Source organism: Rhinatrema bivittatum, chromosome 15 (assembly GCF_901001135.1).
Source record: "Rhinatrema bivittatum chromosome 15, aRhiBiv1.1, whole genome shotgun sequence".
NCBI lineage: Eukaryota > Metazoa > Chordata > Amphibia > Gymnophiona > Rhinatrematidae > Rhinatrema > Rhinatrema bivittatum.
This window is the reverse complement of record NC_042629.1, coordinates 43,108,084-43,133,701: the sequence shown is the minus strand read 5'-3', so window position 1 is coordinate 43,133,701 and position 25,618 is coordinate 43,108,084. Positions and strand designations below refer to the sequence as shown.

The 25,618-nt window shown below is 42.8% G+C and overlaps 1 long non-coding RNA gene across 1 annotated transcript in view; it reads right to left on the bottom strand.

The window, feature by feature from the left end:
- Positions 1-25,618, bottom strand: part of LOC115076788 — a 194,172-nt gene that overhangs the window by 150,793 nt on the left and 17,761 nt on the right. Inside the window, exon 2 of the long non-coding RNA XR_003852866.1 lies at positions 12,122-12,245. This is a non-coding gene — a long non-coding RNA (uncharacterized LOC115076788). The remainder of the gene's footprint in view (positions 1-12,121; positions 12,246-25,618) is intronic.

The following is a 25,618-nucleotide window of genomic DNA, read 5'->3' as shown; positions in this document are numbered from 1 at the left end:
TGCAACATCAGAAAATATTTTTTTCATGGAAAGGGTGGTAGATGGAGAGGTCAAGGAGACAAAGACAGTAATGGAATTCAAGAAAGCCTAGGGTAAGCAGAGAGGATTCCTACTTGCAAAGAAGCACGGGGAAAGACAGAGATCTACTGGGGACTATGGCACTGCATTAGAAATGAGAATTCTATGGCCTTTCCTATAATGAATTGACTCTCCCCTTTTATATCACTTTGGATGCATACACTTTTTGGTTTCAGTGCACACGATTTCAGTGTTGCCATTATTATGCAATGCATTTTGTTGCAGTTTTAGAATAACCTTTTTACGGCTATCTGCATAAAATCTGATGAATTCTGCCATGTTATGTAACATCTAATTAACAACATATATTAGCTGGTAAGTGGTAGCGATGTCTGCTGTTGTCCTTATACAGTATAAAGACTAATTGAATTCAATGAAACGTTTCTTCCAGGCCTCATTCGTTCGGGATAGATTGCAAAGTAAAATTAAAAGAAATTGCTCCTAAAATTCTACCAAATAAATGAGAGATGGACAAGCTAGTTCAGAATTAATTTATACTTCAAATGAGCTAGATGGGTCAGCTGAACTGGGACAGGCTAGAAATTAACTCAAATCTTCTACATATTCACCCTATGTGGATCTCTATGATTCAGTTTGGAAGCAGTTATCTGTAGCTCTGCACTACCTTGTTGTTGTGCGTCCCGGCCACGTTGGTGCCGCGACCGGGCCTGCTCACCTCGCGCTCCCATCTACCAGCTCCGGCTACTCATCCCTCGCAGCCACCACTAGTGCCTCTTGCCCGAAGGCTCGGTGTCCTCCTCGGTGTCCTCCTCGGCGTCGGCCCCGCCCCTAGGCACACGCGGTCCGCCCGGCCCTTTAAAGGGCCCAGCGCGGGAAGCCAGTCTGCGGCGTCCGATGATGACCTCATCTAGTCTGGGTATAAAAGGCGAGGCCCAGGCCCCAGAGCCTCACCTTGGCAATTGGGTCGACACCTCGGTGTAACTAGTTTGCTGATCCTTGATCCAGTCTTGTTCCCGTGCCTCTCCTGATTCCTGCTCTTCATTCCTCCTCTTGTCGTACCTCCTTGGACTGATTCACGGTACTGACCTCTGCTTGCCTGACCACGTTTGACCGCTGCCTGGAACTGACCACTGCCTGCCTTCTGACCACGTTTGACCACTGCCTGGAACCGACCACTCTTGTCTCCTGACCATGCTTGACTGCCGCCTGGAACTGACCTTTGCTCATCTTGACTACGTATGGACTTGATCTTGGAACTGACCCTTGCTTTGGCTGACCACCCTCGGATGGATACCCTGGCTTTGACCCTTGTGCTACACTCGGATACTCTCTGTTTGCTCCTGTGACCACCAGACCTGCCTGCTCTGACACTGCCCGCGGCCTACATCAGACTAGACCAATAGGCGCTGCCTATCTCGCCCGGAGGACCTTCATCTCCTGCTGCATTCCAGAGGTCTCCAGTGATCCTGGTTCAGGTCTAGTTCCTCCATTCTTCACCAGCTGCGCACCTTTGCTCGTGGTGGGCACACCTCTCCACTACCTCTCTGGGAGACCCTCTGAGGCCCACCTAAGTCCAGGCGGTCTGGGTACCCAAGGGCTCAACCTGCGAAAACCCCGGATTGCTATTGGCAAAGCTCCAACTAGCCTTTGTCTTCTTGTGTGCTCCGCCTCCTGGTGGCAGGCGCTCTCTGAGTCCAACCAGAGGCCATACCAATCCTGCACTGGGCCAAGGGTCCACCTCCAGCGCAACACTTGTAAGGCTATAAATGTTCAAGTATTTGTGTAAATCTGAACCATTTCTAGTAAATCTGGGTTTTGGGGAAAAAGTAGAGAGTTTGATTTGAAGTAGGTCAAAGTTAACTTTGATTATTCAAGCAAATTTGAGTCAAACACTTTCACATTAAGCCATGACAGAGATGGTTCACCGATCCCTTAAGGAATCTGTTAAATATATTCTGGAACGAGGCAATGCATTTTTTGCACCCTGCAGTGTAAATACAAGAGGAGTCCAATGGATAATATACTAATTCTGTTTACTCTTTGTCCCTTAAAAGGCAGTAAAATCTAATACCAGGTGAATGTTAATGGAAGAGGACATCGAATTTAAGATTTTCTTATTGCATAGCACAGTGGTACTCAAATCAGTCCTTGGGGGGGCCCCCTCAACCCCCCCCCCCAAGAGACAGTTGGGCTTCCGGGCTATCCTTAATGAATAGGCATGAGATATATTTGCATACATTTGAGGCAGCACATGCCTATTCATTAGCGATATCCTGAAAACCTGACCGGCAATGACTGGCCCAATGACGGGTTTAAGCAGCTCTGGCATAACATTTAATTGCCAGCTTTCTCTGCTCCAGAGAACAATATTCTCCATGGGGGGGGGGGGGGGGTGGAAGAAGAGTAGGATAAGAATAGAAAGAGACCCGCTTGGTGAAATAAAAAGCAGGCTGTTTTGTCTTTCTGCTAGACATTTTCATTGTTCATCCTGCGGCTCAACCTTTGGAGCATTCACTTTAGTCACTGCAAAGATGAAACATTGCTCACTCAGGTCAATTACCGTGTGCTGAACTGTCTTGGAAGGAACTCTTAGAGGATTGGCGAGCAAGGACAGTATTGTACAGGGACAACACCTGTCAGCTGCAAACATCACTGAACTGGTAATTTCTGGCCTCTATGGTCAGATGGCCTATTATACAGATATTGCGCAAAATAGCTACGAGCTGCTAAATAATTTGTAAGCAGTCTTGGCAGCCAGATGTCCTGTGGACTAATCCCAGCCAACAGAATGTACATATTTCACTGCCTGGTAACATTTAAGGTCTATAAAATCATTATGGATATTTTGTTATATAGAGTTGGTAGGTATTGGTAATATGGTGGACGGAGGCAGGCCAGGACAGCAAACCGACATGAGAGGTGAATATTCATAGGAGAAGAGGTATACAGTGCACATGATCATCATAAACCCACTAATACACAGATACTATTCATGATGAACACAAATCATAACAGGTAAAAACTATCCTCTACCTAGAAGATATTTTCTTAGTTCTGCTTAAGCCCAGGGCAAACTAATGTTAATTCTAAGCAGCTCAATACTTTCTTTCCTACAAAGAAATAGGATCTGCTGGCAATTTCAGTTTATTCTAGTCCATTTGTCCTACCTTTTGTAAGGATTATTCTCAAAGCCTATTCACATTCAGCCTGTGTTTATTATCAGCCATATCACTCAACTCTGTCAGCTATACTGTAGGGCTTGGCTTCTGTTGTTTGGGAAGGTAGCATTCATCCTATGGGTAATTGGTTAGATTGCTTGTGGAACATCCAATTGTACCTGTTTTTTATCATTTCCCAAAAATACACAAATCGCTAGATAAGCAGCCAGGCTGCCCAAATATTTCTGCCAAAGGCTCACTTTTTGAACCTTTGTCAATGTTTGTTGATCTGTTTTTGTGACTGCTAGTGCCTTTATTGCCTTAGTACAGTGGTTCTCAATCTTTTTTCTATCAGGACACACCTGAGAGATGTCGCTCACATGAGTGATACACTGAACAAATGAAGATCGTGGGACTTAATATAAGCATGTGCTCCACATCCACAGGAGACCCCCACTTCCTAACAATGGGTGCAGAGCAGAACTAAGACATTTACCTGTATAACTCATTCTACAAAAAAGATATTCTGATTCTGGTTGACATATCTCAGCAGAATAACCCCAAGAAATGAAACAGCAACAGTCCTACCCATGAAAAGGCAGTTTACCACCATGCAATATAATATTGAGAAAATACAACAAATAAGGCTAGTAAAGTATCTCATCTCAATCACAAAAACACAGAGACCTGCCTTAACCAAATATAGAATAAAGACCGCAAATTACAAATGTGAAAACAAAACCTGGAATAGAAACCTCAAGACCACCTTCTGCATGCAGTACAAAACTGGAGACTAGAAACAGAAATATATTTCCTCCTACACTAAGCAAAGTTCAAAGAGAGAAGAAATGCATATTCTCAAAACTGACATAGTATGGCCCTTGTACCCAGTCACTCCCCTCCATGCCCCCATCACCCCCCACTTCTCCCAACTACTCAATCATCCCTCCACATGCTCATATCCCTGTCCAACATTCAACATCTCCATCCCATATCCTCTTCCCCATGCTCCAACTCTTTCTGCCCTTCCCTCTCCTGTTTCCTACCCAGAATACCTCTGCCCACCTCTTTCCTACCCCTTCCTGCTCAGCATCCCCCACTCCCCGTTACCCTAACCTAGCAACCCCTCAACTCCATCTCTCCACTTCCATCTCTCTTCCTTGCCCATCAGCCCCCAACCTCTCCCTACCCAGCAACCCCAACCTCCTTCCCCCACCCTTTCCTGCCTGTCTTCCCATGCCTTCCTGTTCAGTACATTTTCCCCTCCTCCTGGTCCCCAGCCAACAGAAAAGACTTCAGTCCAATTTAGAGTCTCCCTCCCTCTTTATCAGAATCAGATGAGGGCAAGAAGCACTGAGGAGAGAAAGATGAGGAGGCAGCAGCAGAGGATCTACAAACATCTTTCTCCCATATGCTTCTGCTTTCACATCCAGGCCCCATGGGGTGAAGAGAGTATCAGCAACCTCACTGCCAGGCCAGGCAGAAGAAGATAAAGTTGATGTCCTGCAGGCCCAGATGAACAGATGTTGATGATATCGCATTCTGATTTGGGTAAAGGAGGAGAGAACAACCTCCCACTGCCCAGGAAGAGAAGAAGGAAGCAAGAGCAGCTTCCTGTCATATCAAATAAAAGAGAAGTCAGCCAACTCCTGCCCAGACTGATGAGGAAAGATCAATCTTCTGCTGGCTCTGCGACACACCTCCCAGGACTTCATGACATACTAGTGGGTCCTGACACACCTATTGAGAACCACTGCGATTCAGCAGACATTATTAATACACTACAAGATTATATAGAGGCCCCTCTGAAGGACATTTTCTGGTGACTATTGACATAGTTGCATTGTACACTAATGTGCCACAGGATGCAGTACTGGATGTTTTGACTGATGCTTTGAATGCCTTTCAGAGTCATGCTCCTATAGAGAATAGAATAGAATTGGCTACATTGGCTTTGAAAGAAAATTATTTTCTGTTTGACAAACAATACTATAAACAGATAAGTGGAACAGTGATGGGTGCTAAGCATGGCAAGCTTATATATAGGAGCCTTTGAGAAGAAATGGTTATCTAAATGGCCATTCATACAACATGTATGTCTATGGTGCCAATTCATTGGTGACACTATAGTACTTTGGAAAGGAGGGAGGAATCAGTTTGATGAATTTATGCTGTGGTTGAATGATTGTGACTCATTTACATCATACTGAGTAATATTTCAGTTGCCTTTTTAGATATAACTATCACTATAGAAAATGATAAGTTTTTCTTTTCTATTTATCAGAGGTCAACAGATAGAAACTCATATTGAGGTATAATAGCTGTCACCCTCAACGTCTTTGTGATAGCGTACCATTTGGACAACTTTTGAGGCTTCACTGGCTTTGTTCAACAGTGGATTGATTTAAACAGAGGGCACAAGAGAAGCGGAAAAGATGTTTAGTAAAAGGTTACCTATTATCAGTAGTAAATAAAGCAATGAAACTCGTTCAGTGGAATAACAGGAACTCTTACTACATTCACAGTCTTGGGTTAACCCTTCACGGTTGACTTGTGTCCTTCCATTCTCACCATCAGTTTACAGACTGAGTAAGAGTATAAAATAAGCATTGGTATATTTTACAGCTACATTTGATCTTTAAAGAAAAACCCATGTTTATATAACAACAAGGGTGCAATATTAAGGATCAAGTAGCAGTACAATCACAATTTGTTCAACATTTCAAAAGTGATAGATTGATAGAGAAGGGCCATTTTGCATGCGGTAATTGTTCCGTATGTGCACAAATGCACACTAATGTAAATTTACCATTTGAAAAACTGAAATTCTTCAGACCTAGAACAAGAACTACTTGTGCTCCTAATAAGGTAGTGTATATATTGTGGTATCCATGCAAACTGTTATAAGTGGGAAAAACTATGTATGCCCAGGCCATTCTCCTGGGCGTGCGATCAAGTATTTAAATGAGGGCCCGCAGTAAAAGGAGGCGCTAGGGACACTAGCGCGTCCCTAGCGCCTCCTTTTTGACAGAAGCGGCGGCTGTCAGCGGGTTTGACAGCCGACGCTCAATTTTTCCATCGTTGGTTCTCGAACCCGCTGACAGCCACGGGTTCGTAAAATGGATGCCGGCATAATTGAGCGTCCATCTTCCAACCTGTGGGCCGCGGGCACATTTTACATTTTTTTTCTAAATTTTTACTGTATAAGGGGTAAAGCTAGCGCATCGAAAACGCGCGTTCAAACCCGGGCTAATAGTGCGCTCCACTGGAGCGCACATTACTGTATCGACCCATGTCAGTAAGGACATGTACGATAGAACATCGCAGCGTGATAAAGTGTCAGAAATTAGAGGCCCCCCCCTTGTAGAACAATGTTTGGAGTATGGATATATTTTGAATATTTATTTTTTTGGTTTTGGAGGAATTGAAGATGGACGAGCATAGGGTTTACTATAATCTTTTATTATCACAACAAACAGAAATGGATTTTAAACTACAAACGGTGCACCCTTTAGGTTTGATTGGTCCGTGTTCCAATAGGTGTGCACGATGATGTAAATGATTTTAATAGGCTAAGATGATGATCTGTCTTGTCCTTTAAATTTCAGTGTTCAGAGGTGATTTACTACCATCTTTTTGAAAGCTAAGCAGAACCAAGGGAGGCTGTTTTGAGAGTAAACTCTTTGGGTAGCCATTTTGGAAGTATTTTTAAATTGTGTGTAAGATAATATTTGATACTGTGTTTTGTGCTTCATTTTTTAGTCACTGCAATTGAATCCCCTGATGATCTCTTGATGCTGAAACACTGTCAATCTTAACTCCTGTTAAGCACGAACAAAATTTGACACCATTTCCTATTAAATATTTTAGTCTTTAATAATCACTTCTTGTTTAGTTGGCTAGATTTTCCCTGTTTGTATTCCTCTGACTTTTATAACAATACTAGAGTCTAATTTGTATGGAGGCATAGATAATTTTAAAGTTGATAGCTTGATTGAAGATACCAATATCTTTGTAAACTATATTGGGGCTGAGTCACTAAAGCTAGTTATTAGCTGGTGTGAACATTAAAACTTGCATGCCAACCAGCAGGCTAGTCACTAATGATTTAACATCCATGAAAACCCATGCTAAACTGGGCTTGTGCATGCATATCAAAAATTAGTACACATGGAAATATGAAGAAAGAATGATAATGAGTTCATTAGCTCTTATCACCCTATACACAAAAGATTGCTAAATCTACCTTGGCTGTCAGTACCCAGTAAACTTAGCACTAGTTCAGGGATAGATGTTAAAAGGTAGTGTGCCACTAGGACCTACCCACCACTATTTAATACAAGGGGGGGGGGATGTCTTGTTCCCATAACAAAAACTTCAAAGGCCCTCTCGGCCCCGTCTCACCTCTGGAATGATCACTCAGCTCTCCTGAGGTCCCCTAGTCCCCACCAGCAGGAGGGAATGCAAGCACCTCCTTCTGGTACTGCTGATGCTCTCAAAATTGTGCAGCCTTTCAGCGCTTCACAGTATATCATGCAGGATAGGGTAGGAGGGCCCTAGAGGACATTTTTTGGTTATCAAGGGTAGGTAGAAGGGATTGGCGGGGGGGGGGGGGGGGGGGGCCTTGAGGCTATTTCTTTGATTGTTGAGGGTGGGGTGGATGTGGAAGGGGTCCGAAGGACTTGTGTGTCTTTGTGTGGATTGTTGGGAGGGGGTGGGGGGGGCCTGGAGGGCTTGCTTACAATGCTGAAAGGTGGGAGAGAGGGGTAACTTCCCGCTCTCTGTTCCTCTGAATGGAATGAAAATGGCAATGTAGAGCAGGAAGCTGAGAGATATATATACACATGATATAGGGAGCCCATCTGGTAATTCATTTAGGTAGACTGAATTTGGATATTGGCATAGGAGAACTGGGAGAATGATGATTTTTTTTTTTAGTATATGTGAGTTCTTTCTTTCTTTTATTTGCTGTTTTTATGGTCCATTGTTTTTATGCTGTTTTATGATATGTTTGTTAGTATTGAATATTGTGAATATATTATTGTAAACCGCCAAGATATGGTGATTGGTGGTCTAAAAATTTTTAAATAAATACATATCCCTGCTGATACTTGCACTTTGGGATTGTCAGTGCAGTAGGGGATTTAGAGATGCAGAGTTTACACACAATAAAAGGCTCAGAATTCCTTTAGCAGGAGCAGGCCTTTTACCACATACATGTTCTCCATCTCATTAAGTTATTGACTAGGCTGCTATTCCGATTTTGGAAGATGCACGCTATTTTAGGTGTGCCTTTTAGGAAATTGGCTCCATCATGTCCTATTTAACAAAGAGTCCCATTATAAAGAATGAAGACAGATGAAACCTTTGAAATGGCAGGAGAACATAAGAACATAAGAAATTGCCATGCTGGGTCAAACCAAGGGTCCATCAAGCCCAGCATCCTGTTTCCAACAGAGGCCAAACCAGGCCACAAGAACCTGGAAATTACCCAAACACTAAGAAGATCCCATGCTACTGAGGCCAGTAATAGCAGTGGCTATTCCCTAAGTAAACTTGATTAATAGCCGTTAATGGACTTCTCCTCCAAGAACTTATCCAAACCTTTTTTGAACCCAGCTACACTAACTGCACTAACTACATCCTCTGGCAACAAATTCCAGAGTTCCGATTAGTCTTACATGTGCTACTTGCTAACTTCATGGAATGCTCCCTAGTCCTTCTATTATTCAAAAGTGTAAATAACCGATTCACATCTACTCATTCAAGACCTCTCATAATCTTAAAGACCTCTATCATATCCCCCTTCTCCAAGTTGAACAGCCTTAACCTCTTAAGCCTTTCTTCATAGGGGAGCTGTTCCATCCCCTTTATCATTTTGGTTGCCCTACTCTGTACCTTCTCCATCGCAACTATATCTTTTTTGAGATGCGGCGACCAGAATTGTACACAGTATTCAAGGTGCGGTCTCACTATGGAGTGATATAGAGGCATTATGACATTTTTCTTTTTATTAACCATTCCCTTCCTAATAATTCCTATAATAATAATAATCCCTAATAATTCTGTTTGCTTTTTTGACTGCTGCAGCACACTGAGCCGACGATTTTATCCATTATGATGCCTAGATCTTTTTCCTGGGTGGTAGCTCCTAATATGGAACCTAACATCGTGTAACTACAGCAAGGGTTATTTTTCCCTATATGCAACACCTTGCACTTGTCCACATTAAATTTCATCTGCCATTTGGATGCCCAATCTTCCAGTCTTGCAATGTCCTCCTGTAATATATCACAATCTGCTTGTGATTTAACTACTCTGAATAATTTTGTATCATCTGCAAATTTGATAACTTCACTCGTTGTATTCCTTTCCAGATCATTTATAGATATATTGAAAATACATATATTGAGAATACATAGGTGGCTTACACTTCGCCATGAATAAATACTGTGGTTCCATCTTTGTTCTTTGAAATGTAGGTAGAGTCTATAAACCATATAGCCAATGGCCACTTTTATGGAAAGCTCATGTAAAATCTAATATCTCCATATTGTAACTTTGTAAGAAAATGCATGTTTAAGTTAGACAATGGTTAGGAAAACAAATTTAAGGGTTGCTCATTGTATTATTCTACTCCTTACACAGGCTGTCCTATGTCCACATGGAACAGAATATCCAGACATGCATTACCCAATAAAGGGGGTCATTTTTAAAGCTGCTTATGCCTGTACTTTCATACACACTCATGGAAGGCATTCTGGGGACTGGGGTGTCAGAATTGGGGCAGGGATAGGACTTACGCAAACCTTTGGATTTTCAGAAGTCTGCGTGCAAGTTTACAGGCAGAGGTTATGCGCTGCTAGGAGATGTGGCTTGTGCGCTCACCAGGGGACTTTACCCCAGCACTGTCAAAGGCACTTTTTAAAAAACATTTTATTTAACAGATGATTCATACTTAAGAAATATAAGAAACATGCAGTCTTTCCACATAAAGTATCCAGAAAAAGGATAGGAGTATGAGAGATGTAAAAAGCAGACAAATGTAGACATGCCTCATCAAGAACCTCCAGCAATAAGTCAAAAATAAAATATTAAGAGGTTATCCAAAACACTGCATGTATTCCCAAGACTTCCCCTGGATTTTGTCGTATATATCAGTCTTCTCTTGCAGGAAATAAATAATTTTCTCGGTCAGTGCAATATCATGCTTCTTCCATTGAGAAATACATGGCACACTCTTCCAATATAGTGCAATAGTGTGCCTTGCCGTATGCAAGCATTGTGTGAGAAGCTTGTCTCTGCCAAGATCGAAGTTATGAGGTTCTCTCCAAAAACCCGACACACGGCTTTGAAAACTTGCAATAAAATCTGTGGGTAACAGGTACGTGCAGACTCTACCGCTATACACAGGTTTCTCAATTAATCTGTAAATGCACAATGTGCATGTTCAGTAAGCACTCCATGCTACAGAACATAGCATTTTATTTTCTTCCGTAAGAGGAAAAGAAAAAAAAAAAAAAAAAAAAGAGTGAAAAGCAAGATGACCAAACACTAATGCAAAACCAAACATTAGATAATTGCATGAGGAGCTTTTTTTTTTTCATTAAAATTTTCAGATTCATTTTTTCCCCAAAGCTCTCTGCCTTGCAGAGCAGATATTTTATTGGAAAGATTACTAGTTTCTACTTCCTGCACCCTCTGATGACTTGCGGTACAGGAAGGCTGAAAATTAAAAAGTAAAACTAGTCTACACTCCAGTCCATCTCGGGGGGAATAAGGATCTAACGCATCTTCAAGGCATGCAGGCTTGTCCAAGCTGTAATATTTACTGCTACAGCAGCTGATGTTCCCTCTCTAACACCACCCCCTGCATTTTTTTCGCTCTCTAATTTTTTTGTGGTTGTAGCAGAGCTATGAAGAAATGGTGACCTTCCTTCTCATGATCGCCTTGCGCTAGTAAAGCAGGCTGGACTGGATTGTTTGTGGCGCAGAATAATCAGCAGCAAATCACAGCAAACTCGCAGGGAGATAAGAGCAAGCTCCAAACCCTACAGAACCTCACCCAGATGAGTTCTTGAGCTGCATCTTGCTTTTTTTGCCTTAATATTTAAAAATGGTCAACTTGTGATAAAATGGGGAACAGCCCTCTTGGCTCAGGTGGTGCAGGAAATGCGGATGTGGATCCCCTTCCCGGTGGGGCATGCTCAGTCCTTGTGAAGACAGGAAGACAGCAACTGCTCCAATGGTCAGCCCTATAACAGCCAACTAGTAGCAGAGAGAACATGCCTCCAGCCCTAGGGATGGCAAGAGCAGCTGACCACTCAGAACCATCTGGGGAGAAGCAAAAACCGCTAAGGGTAAAATCAAGAAAAAAGACCAACAAATGTGAGCAAAAAAAAAAGGAATGCAAATAGATGGTGGCCTCCCCACGCAGTCCACTAAGACTACAAAGAGAGATGGAGAAGCCTGGCTCATTGGGAGTGGAGTGCTTTCTATACAACCTTTTTGGCGAGTCCCTGGAGTGTACAGTGGCTCAAGGAACGACTTTGACAAGCAAGTAAGATGTTGTGGCTAAGGCAATCTTAAGCAGTTTTTCGGTGCTGAGAAAAATAGTGTGACAAGCCTGGGAATAGCATCCAGATTTCTGGTGAACCACATCCCCCCTCAGGAAGCAGCCCTCTGTCGTGTTCTGATCCTGGGAGGAAGCTGTGGGGACTATTTAGATGGACTTTACCCAATGTTCTATTTCTAGCTTAGCAGCGGAAGTTACAGTGCATGAGGAAAATATGGTCAAAGTGGCTTAGAGAGTTGGAGAATTGGAAAGGAAGCTCGTAAATTTGTACGCTGTTTATAGAAACATAAAAGATGGACTGCAGAACCATCTAGTCTCCCCACTTCTAAAGCAATACTGAAGCACGTACCTGATCTGAGACTGTACCCTCACTTCCTTATATCTAAGAATCTTCTGTGCTTATCCTCTTATGGTTCTGGCCTCCAACACTTCCACTTGCACCAGGAAGTGGCTCCGTGCATCTGCCATCCTTTCTGTGAAGAAATAATTCCGTATGTTACTTATCATGACCCCCTAATTCTATGTAACCCCTAGGCTGATAGTCCTGGACAGAAAGTCCCAACGGCCCATAGCTCAATCACAGTCTCTGATGATACACTTCTCTTGATGGTCAACTATATTAATATCCAGGGTTCCCATAAGCGGGAGAAAGATAATTCTTCTAGGACCTGTGCTTTGAAATTAATTAAGTCCAAGTTTAAAGTTCTTGTTTACAGCACTGATAATTTCCAATGAATCATCAACAGCAAGAAATCATGCTAGAAGTTGAAATGGTTTCCAGTAATACTTTTACTGAAGTGTTGTGCAATGATGAAAATGATCTGTACAGCTATACTTTTTTATTTATTTCTGGTTCTTAGAAATCAGGTCTCCTAATACATCTGTGACATCTTTCCTTTCTTTACTTTTTAATAGATGTAACGAGCCAATTACCCAAATTCTGTCAGTTTTCATTTTTTCTCCTTCCTGTGGAAAGAGCAGTTGTCAGCTTCCCTCCATGAAGTTGGTAATTTATGTGTCATCTAATTGAAAAATCCCTGGCTGAACAGTCACATGTACCTCCTACCTCCCTGTAGTTTTTCTTCTACACTCTCATTCTCCTCACAGTACCAGACTGATAACTGTTGCACTCCTCTTTTCCCAAGACCTTGAAAAGGGCTCATGATGATTCTTCTCTCCCCTGCTCTCCCTTCTCCATCTTGGACAACCATGGCTTATCCCTCCTTATGGATGCTGCTGATCCCAGGTTCCTTCTCGGTGAAGAGAAGCTCCCCCTTTTTTGGTGACAAGCCAAAAAGACTGAGCCCCTAATTAATGGGAAGCCAGTAAAAATGAAAAAAAAAAAGGGTTTTTTTTGTTTTGTTTTGTTTTTTTACAGAAAAACACACAAGTCTAGGAGGGTGGAAAAAAATCTCAGCTCAGCACAGAAAATGTTCTTAAAAGTGGTTCTTCAAAATAAAGGAAGCCTCTCTCACGCCCTCCTCTATCCTAGGTCTCACTTCTGAGGCCCTTCCCCTCAACATAATAAAAACAGGGGATAGCTAGTAGCAATGCTGCCTTGACAAGAGAAACTAAGAACTTCCACAAAGCAAAATGGTGGTTAGAGATTTTACATCAGCGGACCTTACCATTTTCCCTCTCCCACATGGGGGAGCTTAGAACCCTCACACTACAGGTTCGATCCCATTTCCATAATATTGGAATATTTCACATAGTTTCTGGCAGAGATCTAAGAGGATCTCTGCATCTAGAATTTCCTAAGAACTTGTCTCTGGTGCATTATTTATACCTCTGAGTATCTGAATGTGTCTATCCTATCCCCCCCTCTCTCCTCTCAGGTATATAGTTAGGTCCTTAAGCCTCATCTGATGGAGGTCCTGGTGCAGATTGTGCTCCATTCTGGCAGCCCTTCTCTGGACTGCCTCTAAGGCTCTACCTAGTTATACACTGGTATCTAATACCCATAGGTTTAGAAAACTGGATGGACTGTTTGGTCCTTTTCTGCCTTCATTACTATGTAAAACCAAATGCAAAAAAATAAGGAAAAAAAACCCCAAAACAAAACATCTTAATACAATTAATATTTTCTCCAGAATAATTAATTATGAGATTAATTTAACAATCGTATAATGCAGTAGTACTTCTAGTTTCTCTCACTTTGGAGCCCGCGGGAACCTGAGGGTGAAAGTGGTCTGTACAGATTGCCTTCTTTCAAGGCAGAAGACAAGGGTGACTCTGCCCAGGTATCAATCCACATAAACACACACCGGACAAAACATAAAATGGAGGACAAGCGCCAATATTTCCTTCCATTATCCCTGTGAGAGCAGAATCAAGTACAAAAGAAAAATCTGTACATTCGATTGTCTTTTTGAATGGAAAATCTAAGCTATTTATATAGCAGGTTATCAGCATTGCTCATATTATCAATATTGTGCCTTAGGACTGCTGTCCTTTTGGGCTTCCAGCTCAAACTTGAACCAGCCTCGGCAGGCCTACAGCGCTATGAGATTTCATTTAAACTACTTGGGATTCCACCCATCCCCCACCACCACCATTTTTATGAGACAAAAATGAAGCCACATCGATGCAAAATCCGCGAGTACTTTTGCCCCGTGGATGTCGCACCCGGGTTCTCACCGGGAAAAATAAATACTTTCCTTGTGAAAGCTGCCCTGGGAAAAAGCAACAGCAGAGTGATTTGCACCTGTTATTTTCTTTTCCTTTGGCTACTTTTCTCTTGGAAATAACGTGTACAGACTAGAAAATGTAATCAGCTTGCGCTATTTCTCTCTCCCAACTTCAATACTCCCTCCCAGAAACGCCTACTGATATGTCTTCCTTACCCCCTTGTTCTAGGTGACTTCTTCCTGTTTCACAGAGATAAAGAAAAAGAAGTAATAATTAAAAGAATAACTTAGACTGCAGTGGGGCAGATTATAACTTCACAAAGAAAAGGTAAAGCTGATATAGTAAAGTGGTGAAGGCCTCTGGTTTGATGCCAGTTTAAAAAAAAAAAAATTCAGTACTTACATTAAGGGCCTACATCTAGGGCGATTTTCGGCTGAACCTAGTTAGGACCCCAAGCCGTCAACATCCAGAAAGGATTTGTCCGGCTAACTTCGGGAGTCTGCCGGCCAAACCCTGAGGTTTCAATTTTCCGCACCTCCAAACGCCCAGCTAAAACGAGGCTGAACTGGCTTCAGCCCCTCCTCCTTCCCCCCCCCCCCCCACCCCAATACATTAATAAAATATAGCCAAGGCCGAATGGGTCGGCCCCCCCCCCCAAATAAATAATAATTAAAATGAAAAAAAAAAACCCACGCACTGGTGGCCAGCGGGCTCCCTTCTCATCTCAGATCAATAAAAAAAAAACATCGGTGTCCAGCAGATCCCCCTTTCCCAATCCCAATATATTTAAAAAAATTGCATCTATTCTGTATGGGGATTGTAACCAGCGTGCAGAGAATAAATTAATACTAAGTAATAGCAGCTCTCGGTGCTACTGGCACGTAATACAAAACAGAGGTGGGGGGGGGGGGGAGGTGATGAGGCAAGAGCCTTTATACTGGAGAGACTTTTAGGGGTACGGGAGCGAGGGCGAGAGGTAGGACAATATCATACATATACATAGGTCACTACGTACGACAAGGTCAACAAGTAAACTTCATCTAGATGTTCCATCACTTCCACATGCCAAAATGTCCTCCACAAGAAACAGAGCCATCTCCATCATTGGCCCGAAATTATGGAACTCGTTACCTCATCACCTGAGCTCTCAAGAAAACTTTAAATCTTTTAAAAAAGATCTTAAAACTTGGCTACTCAGCCAAACACTCAAAGACAGTAAAGGTTAAGACTTCAGACCACACCCTTGGCGTGTCCCCCCTTGGGCATGCAATCTCCCTCCAACGACTACCACTCTGACTCACAGAAACCTTCTTGATTTTTTCTCTGGTTCAGCTATCCCCTTACATGCTTTGAGCACAGATATATACCTAACTATATTGTATATATTGATGGATATTAATTTATTGTTCAGAACCAGTTTCTGTTTTTTCTGTTAAATGCTTTAAATGTAACAGGTTGTTGTAAATGTAAACCGGAGTGAAGGCAATTTCTGCTATACCTCGGTATATAAACAAATGCTAAACAAATAAATAAATAAATAGGCTTGGCCATGGCTACTTTTTTTTTTTTTTTAATATATATATATTGGGACAGGAGGGGGGTCTACTTGACCACGGCCACAGTGTTTTAAAATGTACTGGAGGCTGGAGGGCCACAGATGCATTTTGTGTTAGAAATTGCAGGCAGAGGGGAGGGGCTGAGGTGCCATTGGATCCTATTCCCCCCCCCCCCCATCCCTTAGTATTCAGTAAGCCAGTGGAATAGCAAAGTTACTCAAGTAACGTTAGTCAAGTAATTTCAGAAGCACACTTAGCCAGTTACATGCCGCCGAATACCCTGATCAAGTTACCCAGGTATCCTTCTGAATATGGACCAGTAAATGTTTTACTGAAAATTCACCGAACGTTTGGGTCCTAAATTTAGACCTGTAATTCATTTTCCTAGATTCAGGAACCCAAGTTAGACGCCCTACTTCAGACAATCAGTGCTGAGTGTCTCCCTCGCCCCACCACCAAACTCCTCCCCTATTTCTGCCAGCTATTTAGAATCCTAAATATAGATGTTTAACCCTAATCAGTTGTCAAATATTCCCAAATTGAGCTCCTAAACCCTTTGAAAATTGATCCCCGAGTGATCCTGAGCTAATCAATTAAGCTCATCATTAATCTCTTTGGGCAGGGGCAGCATAACATGTGAATCACCTTGTACAGTGCTGTGTACAATAATAATGCTATCTAACAAATAATTATTGTAGCAGATGCAGCTGCATGTGGCAGTTTTGCCTTTACCTCAGACTTGTTGCTTCCTAGGGGACTTGGACGACAGATTTAAAAGATGCAAGATGATTTTTATGAGCTTGCCTATTTCCTTGGCAGCGAGATTTTTTTTTCCAGAGCAGTTGCTGCCTGGAGAGGTAATCTGAAATCATAACGTGCCCCCTCCCCATCTGATTCTCAGTACACACACACACACACACACACCAGACACTGTACATAAATAACTCACGGCATTACAAGCAATTGAGCACAGAATCTTTTCTGTATTTATTTCTCATTCATTAGGGACCATGAGTCATCTGTCGTACAGTATAAGAGGTTCCATTTGCCCGCCCCCTCCTCCACATGAGATGACATCACTCTTAGCCCCTACTAACCTATTGCAATGCACAGACGTGCTTTTTTTATTATTATTACTTAGTCTTCTCCTGCTTGTTAGATAACCCTATATAATCACATTTATTGCACGGCTTATACTTACAGAAGGATGATAAATATTTTCATAAATAAATGTATAGTGCACTAACTTGTTTATCCCATAAAGCGCATCACCTCTGCCTCTCCCAGCAGCTGGAACCTCTCTCTCTGTCCCTAGAGACAGCAGTTCACCTATTTCAGGCAGATCTTCCAGTGCTGGGTATTTGGATAGGCCAGCAAACCATGGCGAGTTCATGATTTTGATGGCAGGCAGCTCCAGCACCACAGCAGAGCCAATAAGATGCCACCATGGGCCACTATAAATTGCCAGTTCATTTGAAATGGTCAGCATGAGAGCTTATAGTCCCTAGAGTTCTTGCCCCATAACTCCAAAAGGATATCTGTATTTTATTTACTTATATTCCACCTTTTGGCACTTCAAAGCACATTACATTCAGGTACTGTAGGCATTTCCCTATCTCCAAAGAGTTTACATTCTAAGGGCCAGATTCATTAAGGCTTTTCTCCCATGTTGTGTCTATGGGAAAAACCCTTAGTGAATCAGGTACTAAGTTTGTACCTGGGGCAATGGAGAGTAAAGTGACTTGCCCAAAGTCACAAGGAGCGGCAGTGGGATTTGGACCCTGGTTTTCCTGATTTGCAGCCCGCTGCTCTTAACCATCAGGCTATTTCTCCACCATAGATTACCAAGTATAATGAATATGGCACCCAAACCACTGGCCTTTATTGATCATTTTGGAGAATTTGCAGACTAAAGCACCCAAGGTTCTCTCTTGTGCATTACAGACCCTTAGAATACAAAATTTGCCAGTTATAAAATGGCACGCTCCATCTACATCACCTGCAGGCTTTTTCATTTGAAGTACCTAACACTACAGTTGATATTACTTTGCTGATTTATTATCCATATATTTACAACATTCAGTAAACTACGTTTTGCTTTACCAGATTGTGTGTAGAGTGTTCTATGACATAATATACAATTTATCCCCACACAGGTACTTGCCAGGTACTTGTGACTTGGATTGGCCACTGTTAGACACAGGATGTTGAGCTTGATGGACCCTTGGTGTGACTCAGTATGGCAAGCCTTATGTTCATATGTTTAGAGTATTTCATTGGACAGATTTGCTGGACATTTTTGGTGCTTTATATTGTAGTAAAAATGGACAACTTTATTATATTTACTATGTCCCTGTCACATCCAGGCCAAACTTTGTGCTTCCTCCAAATGGATGAATGTAGGACAGTGAGATCACGGATAAGCTAGCTTACTACAAATTTCCTTTCCACCAATAGTATAACCCTGTGGAATTTGCAAGATGACAAGTTTTTAAAAGGATAACCAACAATATTTGAAGTTTTCAGAGCACTATGAAATCCAATCCCTGACTTTTATCTATTCTGAGTTGGGGTGCTGGGATGACTGGTATAAGTTTAAAAGAACACAGTTGTGAACCTGGAAACTTGTGTGTTATTTCCCCATGCCCCATGCACTGTGTGACGTTAACAAATCACTTAGGGCCCGATTTACTAAACATTCCCCCTCACCCACAGAAAAGCAGAAAAGTCTTAACTGAACTAGACCCTTAGTAACCCTGTGTGTTTAGTTTATTTTCTTGATTTACCACAAAATCATTAAAAAAAAATGTCAGTGAGGTTTACAAAATAATAAATTTAGCAACAAATACAAACATTACAAAAAAAAAAAGAAATCTGGGTTAAAAAAAAATCATATTTTACAACCAAGCCATTTGTCATTATTAAACAATAAAAAATAAACACAGCATGTACATGAAAACACAAAAGATATAAAAAAAAGCAAAGCACATCACCAACAAACAATAAATAGAATATAGTCAAAAGCTTTAAGCTGATGCTTAACGGCAGGAGCCAAGCAAACATGAATTGTCCTGTAAGGTCAGGACCGGCGTTTCAGGGTGTGCATACCATGCATTTGCACGGGGCGGCACACCCAGGGGAGGTGGCCATCTGGAGGCAACAGGAGAGAGGTTGCAAGCCTCCGCCGGCCTTTGGAGAGGCTGGGTGCTGTTTGTGTGTGCACACGTGCACAGCTTCTGCTCCCCCCCCCCCCCCCAAATCAGGGAACGGACATTAAGGAAAACTCCTGCTCTAGCACTACTTTGTACCACAGACTTTAGTCCCGAATTTCAAAGCGAGCTCACGCGTTCTACGTCCGCTCAGAAAATCTGCAGGCCGCCCTGGCATGTGCGGAAGTTGCACCCAATCTCCCGGGGAGCTGTAGATTTCTGCGTGTACCTTCACGCACGTGCAATTTAAAACTGAACATAAGGAAGCACCACTTACCCACATAAAACAGGGTTTTATGTGCCTTCATTTGCTTTGAAAACAAGCCCAAACGGAGTAAATGGTTTTGCCATTCATACATGTTGCAATGTCTATTAGCTATCCTAAAGGGATGATGGACCTGTAGTGGGCTGCTTATTTCTGTAGTGCTGCTAGACAAACTCGGTACTTTAGTACAGGTTTTCCAAAAAAAGGCTGGATTACAGATCTGTGTGAGTGTAGTGCTGCAAAATTAGGACTGAATTAGCCTAACCTGGCAAAAGAAAGCCAGCTGATAACTCCATTCCAACACAGGAGCAGGAGAGGGTGCTGCAATGCAGGAGCAAGGTGAGACAGCTTTATGATTATGACGCTTACAAACCCTGTTCTTTCCCTGCACCATATTCCAGAAAATATTACCAGCCTGCAACTTTTACGACAAGTAAAGCTCATCCTAAACTTTATGGGGAGAAGAAAAGAAAAGCCCACAGTCCAAAGAGAATCATTAAGAGGTGAGGAGGGGAATAGGAAAAAGGGAGCTTGAGATAAATATTGCACATCGTGGGCTTGGACTATGAGACATACATCTAAAATTCCATTTCATTTTGAAAATGATTTCGTCCCAAACCAGTAAATTCTGTTCTGTGACCTCAGCCGTTATCAGTGCAGGGCTCATTTGACCTGCTGGCTGTTTCAAGCTTAAAAGCTTTTTCATTCTATCAGTCATATCTTATTTTTTTTTTCTTTTGCAATATTTTAATGAGCTGAGGAGCTCATCAAAATGGAAATAGAGTGCCAGCAAGCGGGAAACTGAAGAAATCCTATAGGCACCATCTTCCACCCCTGGCCCTTATGGACTTATCTTCATCTGCAGGAGCCACCCCTCACCCAAGTCGGGAGAGGATGCCTTACTGCTGGTGACAGAGCTGTGGGCAGATATCACCCCAACCACCGGGTGCACCTCGTTCTTGCTATCACGCCTGTAAATGGCTACCTTGCGTCAATTGTTACCTCTCCGGCAAGTCTAATCCATCAAGGAGAACAGGGAGGCAGCTCTCTGGCCTTAAAACTCTCCTCCCATAGAATTCATGGCACACCAAGTGGCAAGAAAACGAATCCCAGGACAGGTTTAAATGGCCCCCCTGTTGGGCCAGAAGTTCTCACGTTAAGAGGTGATGTCTCAGCAGGCTGGTGTGGTCCATCATGGCGACACCATACTCGACTGGCTTTTGAGATCTGAAGAGAAGACTTAATGCTGCAATGTACCTGACAGTCTGCCTTTAAACCTTCCATCCAACGAGTCCTGGATCCCGGGCAGATTGCAAAGTTTTATTGGGCCAGCCTGACAATTATGCAGACAGGTGGTTGTACAGGAGTTTTTGAGACCACAAAGCTCATTGGTCAGAAGACATTTCTCTCCAATAAGAATAGTAGTGTGGCTGCCATGTTAGTCCACGACAACCATACTGCTTTATTCAAAATGCAAGACACCACATTTCTACTGTTTGAGGTTTTTTTTCTTGTTTTTATTCCTTCATTTAAGTTTTATGTTTCCTTGTTTTCGTTTCGTTTGAAATGAAATAAACAGAAACAGAATTAAAACCCCAGGCCTTCCTCATCCACCTCCATCCTCTCTGTAGGTAGCAGCTTACCCCATCCACGCAGTCACAGCAGTTCAAATGGGGAAGGAGGAAATCTCCCAAGTCGCTGTTGCTGCCCGGCTGGATCCGAATTTCAAAACAGCACTGGCCAAGCCCCGAGGCCCGATCCATTGTGCTGTACCTGATGTGGTTCAAGCAATATGCCACTGGCCACAGAGTCAGCCGGCTGCTGTTTTGTAACCGGCACTCGACGGGGTAGAAGCAACTGGGGATCACTCTTGTCCCATTTGGGCTGCTAGGGTCCCACGAATGGGCTAACCTACTGCCTCGGGGGAGAGGGGATTTATTTATTTATATTTATTTATTTTGGGTTTTTATATACCGGAAGTTCCTGTATACAATACATATCACTCCGGTTCACATTTAACAGAGATAACTATCGCCGGGGAGGCGGTTTACATGGAACATATCGAATATAATGAACGGATGAGGGAAAACTGGGAATGGGGATTTAAATTAAAAAATCATGGTGGCTCAACCCCCCCCCCCCCCCCAAAAAAAAAAACAAAACAGAGTTTTGGTGGTGTTTCTTGTGTTTCGCTTTCAAACTCAAATGAATCGTGAGTTTTTTTTTAATTGTGGTTTTCATTTTGTTTGAAAACACATGCACAACCTTAATTTCTACAATCTCCAATGAATATGACATTGATTTCTTCTTCATGGTACAGATCACCTCAAATGATAAACTGGAAAAGGATTTCAAAGTCATTGGATGGACAAGAAAACAAGGACTGAAGTCTGCTGCTATCAGGATGACTGAATGCTCTGACAATCAGAGATGGCTTTGCTTTTTTTCTTTAATCTCCTAAAACGGAGTTTCTCCACACCGGCCCTTGAGGGCAAGGACAAGTCTGGTTTTCATGGTAACCAAGCTAAGCAAATTAACCTTGTACTTGGCGCATATGCATGCAGAAATGCCTGATGAATATTCATGCTGGATATCCTGAAAACCAGAGCAATTTGCAGTTCTCCCGGAGAGCCCCATACTAAATATCATCAGACAGTTGCATCAAGCCTCTTTGCTGGTCCTAATGGGTGACAAGCAGCAACCACGATGCAATATTATTATAATGTCACTTGTCCTGCTAAAAAAAAAAATAACAAAACAAAAGGAGAACTATCCCAGGCTTGGCATGCAGTCCCTTCCCATTGCATGACCAGAATGCCAGCAGCAGCAGCAGCAGCAGCAGCTGTGATTGTTCTGCATCTCTAATTGATTGGGAATTGAGTCGTTCTCTCTTCTGACACTTGCTAATGGAAGCAGCTCCTGGGGAAAAGCCCATTTTAGCAGCCGCCGCTCGACTAGGAGAGCTTCCATCATTTTTAGAGCTTTCTCTGCATTCAGGGGAGGAGACGGGGTGCCGGGTAGAGGGAGAAGACGGCAGAAAAAGCTGCTGCCGAGTATCCCAACCTTGTAATCCCCATTGACTCCCAACGCTAGAAACAAGGCTTTGCAAATTCTGTTTGTTTTGGGGGGGGGGGGGACTTATTTTTTTCCAACTTGTTCCAGGCATACTGAGGATGTTGTAATATGGAACAAGCTGGAAAATCAGCAAGTATGGGAATTAAGAAGAGGAAACTACTGGAGTGGAGGAGAACTGTGCGGTGGGCTATGAACCAGGGAAGCCAGGGTTTACATCCCACTGCCATTCCGTGTGACCTTGAGAAGTCGCTTTGCCCTCCATCACCTCAGGTACACATTTAGGGTCTCATTTACTAAGCATTTTCCCCCCATAGACACAGAATGGGAGAAAAGCTTTACTAAATCAGGCCCTTAGACTGTGAGCTCCTTGGGGATAGGGAAATGCCTACAGTTCCTGAATGTAATTCCATTTTGAAGTGCCGAAAAGCAGAATATAAATAGAATTAAACAAATACTATTTCATGGACAAACTCATGAAATGTAACAAAACTCCGTGCCCCATTCAGAATTTTAGTGCTAGCAATAGCTGCGGTGCTGAAACTGGCTGGAATTTAATATGACACCCCCTTTTTTTGCATAAATAGCCACGGGGCCACCTTCAGATGCTGCAGAGATTGAGGAAAACCTGACTGCAGCTCCAAATCAGGATTCTTCCCTGGGGTACAGCAAAGCTGTAAAGCACAAGGAGGATCTCACACTCACAGCCTTACAATAAACAAATCCTCACATCAAGTGCTGTGATCTAATGCAAAATATTTTACTACAGTAAAAATAAAGTAACGCAGTACGAAATCGAAAAATACAGGAAAGCAGTCCTTCACACGCTTTCCAATGGCAGACCGTCTCCATCAGTCAAAAGAGAAAAAAAATTCAAATCGCAAGAAATCCCTATGGGGCTTCCTCTCCCTTAGGACCCCAAACGCAACTGGAAATGCCCTTCTCTCACTTTTTGTAACATCTCACGATGTTGGGGGCACACCACAGCAAGGACAAGTTTCCAACCCCAAGACCAGGGAAATATTCACCTTCCTAGGCAACGGCACTCAGAGTCCCTCCCCGGAAGTCCCTCCAAATGTCTGAGAGGAACACGCTCCCCTACCCCCCCCCCCCCCCCACTCTTCTCTTCCAGGAGCCCAGGAGAGCCTCAGCTACTTGCTGTCCCCCCTCCCTGCTCTGGTCAACGATTCCCTCTAGTGCCTCATGCACATTTCAGACAAGAGACCCCCCTCCCACCCTTTCTGGGATCAACACCAGGTAAAAATCAATCATGAAATACTCTACAGCCCTGCGACCTCCCACTGCTGCTGCCCTCTTCACTTTAACATACTGTAAAGACTTATACAGCCCTCGTCAATGGTCAGGGTGGTCCTCTTTTCATAGAGCTCACAACTGGGTGCAAGGACAGGGACACAAGAGATGTACAGGAAGTGGCTGAAGGAATGGTGTCATGGCGCACCACAGTGTTTATTTATTTACTTACATTTTATTTATTTAAAGGCTTTTTTTATACCGATATTAGTGGTTAACATCATATCTGTTTACATCAGACTGAAGGTAGAAAAATACATAGCACAGGGAAGGGGGAGGGGACTGCAGTAAACAAAAATGGAGTAAAAGTTAAAAGAAAAGAGGAGCGGGACTTCTAACTGGAGAGAAAATAACACGTTAACTTAATAACCTAACAATTAATAAATTAGAAGCATAATGATGTGGCAATGGATTTAGGGTGCAGGGGACCTAATCTGGGTGGCAGCACATGGAGACTGCCGCCCAAGAAGGGTTTGACAGGGAACGTTTCATGGAAGTATTCAGGCATGACTTGGAAGACATTACAGGGGGAAAAAAAAAAAAAGGCACTACTTCTGTACATCCGAGACCAGCAACGACTTTAAACGCAGATCTCTACCAAGTAAAAAGTTAGTGCTTTAACTCATTGTGCCTGCCAGTTATCTCGATATCCTGATGTATTCAAAGCATTGTGAAAAGAGTGGAAATGCACTAATACAGCCCCCAGCGCACCAAAATAAATTACTGGCTATTGACAAGGTCTCCAACTATTACAACAGTACATTGGGAAAACCGTGTGCTAGTTTGGGGGGGGGGGGGGGTTTAAAAATGTTCATTGTACATGCAGATATCTTCTAGCAGGAAAATCTAATAGACCTGAAGGCTGGCTAGTTGAACTAAAAATGCAAAAGTCCTAATATTTTGCTTGCAATTTAAAGTCTAAGAGAGTTAGTTGTTCAGAACACCTGAGAAGTCTGCTCTAGTACTAGATGCCTCTTAATTTGATCGACCATAGGGTTGGAGGCAATCCCGTAATGTCCTGGGACCCTGGCACTACAAGTGGCCCCTTTGACAGAGCTGAGTGATGTCACTGAGGCAGAGCTTTAGGGTACCTGGTAGTGGCTGGACCCCCAGTGTATCTAGCACCAGCCCTGGTCCAGAGAAGCATCCACTTAAATGTTCCTGGTTAATATTGCTGAAGATACTGTAGTTACAATTTGAAGATGGCAGAGCAGACTGTAGTGCCATCGTCACCGTTGGAGACACAAATGACCTCCTTATAATCTGACAAGAATAATTTTCATATTCCCACGACATTTGATGCCAAAATATCTGAAGCATTTCCAGGCATGTCGGAGGCAAGCAAGACTGTCATACAAAAATATACATATATTAATTCTATATTATTTAACTGTGAACTGCACCTCAAAATTAGGAGAAAACAATGCTTGCAGCATTGTTGAGGTGATAGGGTCTCTTCTCTGCTAAATCATGCCCTCAGGCTCCATTCCTTTTCACCACAAAACTGTAATTTATTGCTCCCACTAATGCCCTTCTGCGCCATGCCATGCCACACAAGCGCACAGGCACAGTACCTAATAAACAATGTGCATGCCCAAATGGCACCATGGGGCACCATTGATCAGGAAAGATCGGAGCTTTAGACTAGTAAAATGGAAAAGGAACCAAAGGAAATAGTTTACTGGCAAGGAGGGAGATCCCCTAACTGTACTAGCCAGGATTGATGCAACATTTTTGCAAAAGCTTTGAGAAAAGTGTGTATTGTTTGAGGAAGGTGGGAGAGGTGGGGGGGGGGGGGTGGG